This window comes from Euleptes europaea, chromosome 14 (genome assembly GCF_029931775.1).
Source record: "Euleptes europaea isolate rEulEur1 chromosome 14, rEulEur1.hap1, whole genome shotgun sequence".
NCBI classification, from domain to species: domain Eukaryota; kingdom Metazoa; phylum Chordata; class Lepidosauria; order Squamata; family Sphaerodactylidae; genus Euleptes; species Euleptes europaea.
In genome coordinates, this window is record NC_079325.1 from 58993681 (window position 1) to 59000321 (window position 6641).

Here is a 6641-nt window from a genome sequence, read left to right on the forward strand (position 1 = left end):
ACGCAGCTCGCCCGTTACCTGGACTTCCACTTGCAGGACCAGGAACCCGGGGAGTCTGTCACCGCGTACCTCGCAGCGGTCCGCCAAACCACCAGGTTCTGCTCCTTCCCGGACCTCGACGGCATGCTATGGGACCGGCTCGTTTTCAGCCTGAGGAACGACAAGGTGCACCGCCGCCTCGTCGCTAAGAAGGATGTCTTGCTGGCTGCAGCTGAGGAGGCCACGGAGGCCGAGTCGTCAGCAAGAGTGGATCGCCTGGGAGACCTGGGCTCAGCACCTCTGGTTTGTGTGGCAACCACCGCCCATTACGAGGATGCCAGCGACAGGGACATCGAGGACGAGTCCCACAAGATGGCAACCCAGGTGCCCAGGTTGCAGGCCGTGTGTCAAATGTGGAGATCTACACGACTGCCGCACATGCCATTTCCACGATGCCAAATGCAGGGCCTGCGGCCAGGTGGGCCACATCTCCAAGGCTTGCCGCACATCCAAGAAGGGATCTTGCTCACAGGGCCCTGGGAAGAAAGATGACGCTGTTCAGCCCATCCACGAGTTGTCCGACGAGGACGCCGCACCGCCCTGCCGCTGCCACCACAGTGTCCGGAGTGTGGAACTTCACAAAGCCCATGGTGTCCAGAAAGTCTCCATCACCGTCCTGCATGATGGAGATTGACTCTGGGTCGGCTCTCTTCATTATCTCGGTGGATACCTTCCACACCCTGGGCAAGCACGCAAAACTCCCCAAGCTTCAGCCAACCGGCAGCGTCATCACCGACTACCAGAGGCGAAAGGTGCCGGTCTGGGGCATTGCCTATGTTGGCATCCAGCACAAGCAAGCCTCGCACCGCCTCCGTCTGGTCATTGTCAACGGGCCTCGCGCCAGCCTCCTGGGACTCGAGTGGTTCCTGGACCTGGGGATCCACCTGATGGGGATGAATCACGTCAGCCAGACCCAACTCGACTCCGTCTGGTCCGAATTCAAGGATGTGTGGAACGCTCCACTGGGCTGCTACAAGGGGCCACCAGTCCAGCTGCATATCAACCCTGCCACTGCGCCCATCCGCCTCAAGCCCCGCCGGGTACCCTTCCCTCTCAAGGACAGGATCGATGCAGAGTTGGATTGCCATGTCATGCAGGGAGCCCTGGAGCCCGTCCCCAATGCCATGTGGGAGACGCCTATCGTGACGCTGCTGAAAGCCAACGGGGACATCCGGATCTGTGCGGACTATAAGTGCACCATTAACAAGGCACTCCAGAGTCATGCCTACCCGGTGCCATTCATCAGCCATCCCCTGGCGTCCCTCGCCGGAGGCTGCGTCTTTGCGAAGCTCAACCTTGTCCAGGCTTACCAGCAGCTGCTGGTCGACGCCGTGGACTCACAGACTATTGTCACACACCAGGGCGTGTTCTGGGTGACTCGCCTACAGTTTGGGGTCAGCACGGCCCCTGGCATCTTCCAGAACTTGATGGAGGACCTCCTCAAGGGCTTACTGGGCATTGTACTGTACTTCGACGACATCCTGGTCGCCGGCGGATCAGAGGGTGAGCTTCTGGAGCACATCCGCCGGGTCCTCAGCCATTTCCGGGACGCCGGCCTCACTGTGAAGCATGAGAAATGCCAGCTGGGCTTGCTGCAAGTGGAGTTCCTGGGCTACTTGATTGACACCGACGGAATCCACCCCATGCCCGCCAAAGTTACAGCCATCCACTGCTCCCCCCCTGCCCAAGTGCAAGCAGGAACGCCAGGTGTTCCTGGGACCCTTGAACTTTTATCACGCCTTCCTGCCCAACAAGGCATCAGTTGCAGAGCCCCTGCACCGGTTCCTCGACAAGGCTACCCCGTGGTCATGGGGCAGGCCACATCAGCGTACTTTTGAGGCGGCCAAGGGCCTGCTGTCCGCCTCCAGCCTGCTCATGCATTTCAACGAGCGGCTTCCGGTCGTTTTGACCTGCTATGCCTCACCATATGGCATCGGCGCTGTCCTTAACCACCAGTTGCCGGACGGTTGGGAGGCCCCGTTCGCATTCTATTCCCGAACTCTCTCTCCTGCGGAGCACAACAACACCCAGATCAACAGGGAGGTTCTTGCCGTCGTGGCCGTCGTGAAAAAATTCCACGATGTCGTGTACGGCCGACCTTTCTCCATTGTCTCAGACCACAAGCCTCTCCTGGGCCTGTTTGTGCTGGATCGCCAGACGCTGCAGATCCTGACTCCCCGCATGCTCCGCTGGTCGATCTTTTTGAACATGTATGACTTCTGCCTCCTGCACCGTCCCGGGAAGAGCATCAGCAACGCCGACATCCTCAGCCGTTTGCCTGTTGAGGGGTCCAACCCCGACCTGTCCCCAGCCTACAATGTCCTGCTGCTGGAAACGCTGCCGGAGCCTCTCCTCTACGCTTCGGACATTGCTGCCCATTCCACGAAGGATCGCACCCTCGCCCGGGTCCTCAACTGGGTGGGGAAGGGGTGGATGGTATCCCAGCCTGAAGAGGAATTTAAGCCATTTGCCTCCCACCAACGCGAGTTGTCCGTCCACAAGAGGTGCCTGCTCTGGGGGGGACATGTCGTCGTCCTGGCCAAACTCCGCACAATAGTCCTGGAAGCCCTGCACGCCTGTCACCCGGGAATCGTCTGTATGAAGGCACTTGCAAGAAGCTACATGTGGTGGCCGGGCATCGACGCCGCAGTGGAGGAATGGGTGAAGCGATGCAAGCCCTGTCAGGAGTCGCAACCAGAAATGCCGTGAGCACCGACCGAACGCTGGGAGTCGACACATGCCCCCTGGTCCCACACTCACATCGACTTTGCGGGACCCTTTCAGGGCAAGACATTCTTAGTCATCGTGGACTCCTACTCCAAGTGGTTGGAGGTGGTGGCCGTCGCCTCCATGACCTCCCGAGTGGTCGTCCGGGTGCTACGCCAGATTTTCGTGACACACGGCCTGCCAGACACGGTGGTCTCAGACAACGGGGCTCAATTTATGTCGGCCGAGTTCCAGGACTTCATGGACAGGAACTTAATTCGCTACGCAACCTCAGCGCCATTCCACCCCTCCACCAATGGGCAGGCCAAACGAATGGTGCGAACGACCAAAGACACGTTGAAGCGCATAGTCCACAGGGACTGGGACGTGCGACTGGCGGACTTCCTGCTGACCCAACACATCATGCCCTGCACAGCAACAGACAGGAGTCCCGCGGAACTCCTAATGGGCCGCCGGCCTAAGACCCTGCTCAACCGACTCCACCCGGACCTAGCGGCAGAGCGACCCGCGGGCAGAGAAGCCGACGAGTTGTGGAACAGGAGGAACCAGCCTATGCTCGAAACTATGGCACTGGCCCAGCCTGGATTCCGGCCACGGTCCAAGATGCAACGGGCCCAGTTTCATACAGGGTCACCACCCGGAAGGTCGAGTCTTGCGGTGACACATAGACCAACTGCGCCGCCACCCGGCAGACGTGCCCGACTCGGTTGCCGCCCCATCAATGCCAACGTTTCCCATCTCCGCAGAGCAAGAGCAAGCCTCGGTGGCAGAAGTTGAGCTCTCCGAGGACCAGCCCCTGCCGTGTGCAACGGACATCTCCGCAGACCAAGGAAAGGGCGCAACCGGCACAAAAAATGAAACCGGCCCAACGCCCTGTGCCCAAGCCATCTTAAGGACTTCGTATGCTAAGAGGACCACTCGAACTTAGGGGGGAGGGGTGTTATGTATGTATGTATGTATGTATGTATGTATGTATGTATGTATGTGAATCTGTGTGGGTAAGCAGGGGGAAACCGGCTGAGCTTGGGATTCTCCAAGGCTCCTAAACCTGTGTGTACCCATTGGTTACTGGGGGTTGTACCCCCCAATCACGGTCTGGGGGGGAGTGGCCACAGGCGGCCAGGGGGGGCATATAAGCAGGGTCTGCCCACTGTAGTTCCAGTTCTGTTCTCATTCTCAATAAAGCTGGTGTTGTTGGAACTCCGTCTCTGACCTCGTGTGTCCTCCCCCACGCGGACTTAACAAAACGTATCTTGCTTCCAATGTTCTCTGCTTGTATATTTGTAAATAAAACAATAATACAAAGTTCTCCAAATGTTTCCAATTATCTCTCATGCAAAAGAAAGAAAATGCTTGAGGACAAATTGGGGAAACTGGAGGCAGTTAATACTCCCTTCCTTCCTCTTCAATTGCCACAGAGCATCACTTGGTCAGGCAGGCTGATTATAGAAGACAGGACCATTGGAGGATAGGACTATGGGTGGCCAATACTCATGACCGCTGCCCTGTCCATCCTGGTCAGTATTTGGATGGGAGAGCACCAAGGAAGTCCAGGATCACTTTGCAGTGGCAGACAATGGCAAACCACCTCTGAATGTCTCTTGTCTTGAAAATCCTACAAGTAGGGTTGCCAGGTCCCTCTTCGCTGGTGGGATGTTTTGGGAGCGGAGCCTGAGGAGGGTGGGGTTTGGGGAGTGGAGGGACTTCAATGCCATAGAGTCCAATTGCCAAAGCGGCCATTTTCTCCAGGTGAACTGATCTCTATCGTCTGGAGATCAGTTGTAATAGCAGGAGATCTCCAGCTAGTACCTGGAGGTTGGCAACCCTATCTACAGGGTTGCCATAAGTCGGCTGCAGCTTGACAGCAAAAAAATAAAAGTCACAACTGCTAAATACAGCCACCACCTTCAGAGGCACTGGAACTCTGAATATGTTGCCGAGAAGAAACAATAGGGCATGGCTGCTGCCTTCCTCCTCTTCCTGTGTGCTTCTTCGAGGTATCTGGCTGGTCACTGTTGGAAACAGGATGCTCAACTGGGTGGAGGTTTTGTCAGAAGAACTAACTATAGGCAGAAAAACTGAGCTGCAAGTCACACAGATACTGGAGGATAAAATTGGGGAGCTCGTCTGGGATTCTGCAGCTTCCTACAGTGGAAGGGTTCACTTAGGGTGGTGAATCTACTATGAAACTAATGAAGCTTAAGCTTCAGGGCCCCCTAATCCCAGAGGGGCCCTGAAACAACTTTTTTTTAATGAGTGAATTTGTCAACAAAATCGATGGAGTTTTTTTAAGTGTTTGTTATTAAAATACAGCTATTTTATTGATAGAATCATAAGCCAGTGGGTTGAAGTACTTAATATTGATCTTAGAATATGTTCTAATACCCATTTCATATGGCCTCAAGTTGTCCCTGTAACTTTTCAAATTTCAAAATTTTCTCAGGGGCTTGCAGTGCCTGAACCCCCAGCTGTATGGGCTTGCTGAGTTCACCAGAATCTATTCATAGCTTACGTTTTGGCAGCTGGATCCTCGAATCCTTCATTGGTGCACAGCTTAATAGTTCTATAGCTCAGCCCTTACGCTAGATCCAATTGGAACCATAAAAAGACATCTGAATTCTCAATTCAGGCGCACTCATCTCGCTTGTGCATTTTAACACCAAAAATAAGATTTTCACCTCTTTATCCTAACGAGCCCCCTCTGTTGACCTTCTACCTCTCTATTAGAGAATGAATGCCATAGAACAACCCCATTGAAGAAGGTAATAGTGGTTACCCAGACCTCGTTGCTGGTGGGCTGTATGGCCCAATTTCAAGGACTCCACCCCACCACCCTGTTCTCCGCCATGTGGGCCTTGAGGTCCTCACAAGGGCAGCAAGGCCCTTTGGACCTTGTTGGATGTTGCCCTATTGTTGCTGGTTGTGAAAGGGGGCCCATAACAGTTCAAGCTTCAAGGTCCCAAAAATGTAGGTCTGCCACTGCTCCCCCCTGGCCACCGGCAGGAGATGGGAGAGTAGTAGGGTTGCCAGGTCCCTCTTTGCCACCAGTGGGAGGTTTGGGGGCTGGAGCCTGAGGAGGGCGGGGTTAGGGAGGGGAGGGACTTCAATGCCATAGAGTCCAATTGCCAAAACAGCTATTTTCTCCAGGTGAACTGATCACTGTCACCTGGAGATGAGTTGTATTAGCAGGAGATCTCCAGCTAGTACCTGGAGGTTCAGCAAACTATCCACTAATGTGATAAAGTTGGTTATCAAGAAAATATCAGCATTTGGCTCATATCTAAACACATATATTGTAAGGAGAGACACTATATATTGTACTGATGAACAGAGCTATATATTGTACTGATGAACAGATGCTTGGAACAGCAATCCAATAATGGCTTCTTCAGCCTTAGCTTCTATGGCTGCATCTGTCAGGCTGTTATCTCGGTTTAGATGTTTCCTCTCGTTCCTTTGCTGAACCGTCCAGACTTCAAGGACGGCTTCACATACCAAAGCCTGGGAACGCCACTCCTGGGAAATAATGCTCTGTTTATGCTTTGTAATCTCCTGCCGTTTCTCTGCCTTATATTTCCTACTAACGAGCAAGACAACTCATAGCTGTCATCTTATCCTCAATGCACTGTATTGCCTATTTGACCAGTAAAAGCCATCTGCTTGGAATCTAATTGTCTCTGTGGTGATTTCTGGTTCTTTGGGTCAAGAGCTCACATTATGACAGCTATCTCAACTCTTCCTCATCGATTCTCTAGTCAGGCTGGAGCCCTGGAGGGTTCGCCTGCCACTCGGATGGGAGCTAGGAGGGCGCTCTCCGAGTGAACCGTGACTACTACTTCTTGGAACCCTGGAGTCCTCATCTGAGGATCCTACCC

The 6641-nt window shown here is 54.1% G+C and overlaps 1 pseudogene; it reads left to right on the forward strand.

The window, feature by feature from the left end:
- Window positions 1-527: 527 nt before the first annotated feature.
- On the forward strand, window positions 528-3694 carry LOC130486906 (uncharacterized protein K02A2.6-like; annotated as a pseudogene).
- The last annotated feature ends 2947 nt before the right edge of the window (window positions 3695-6641 follow it).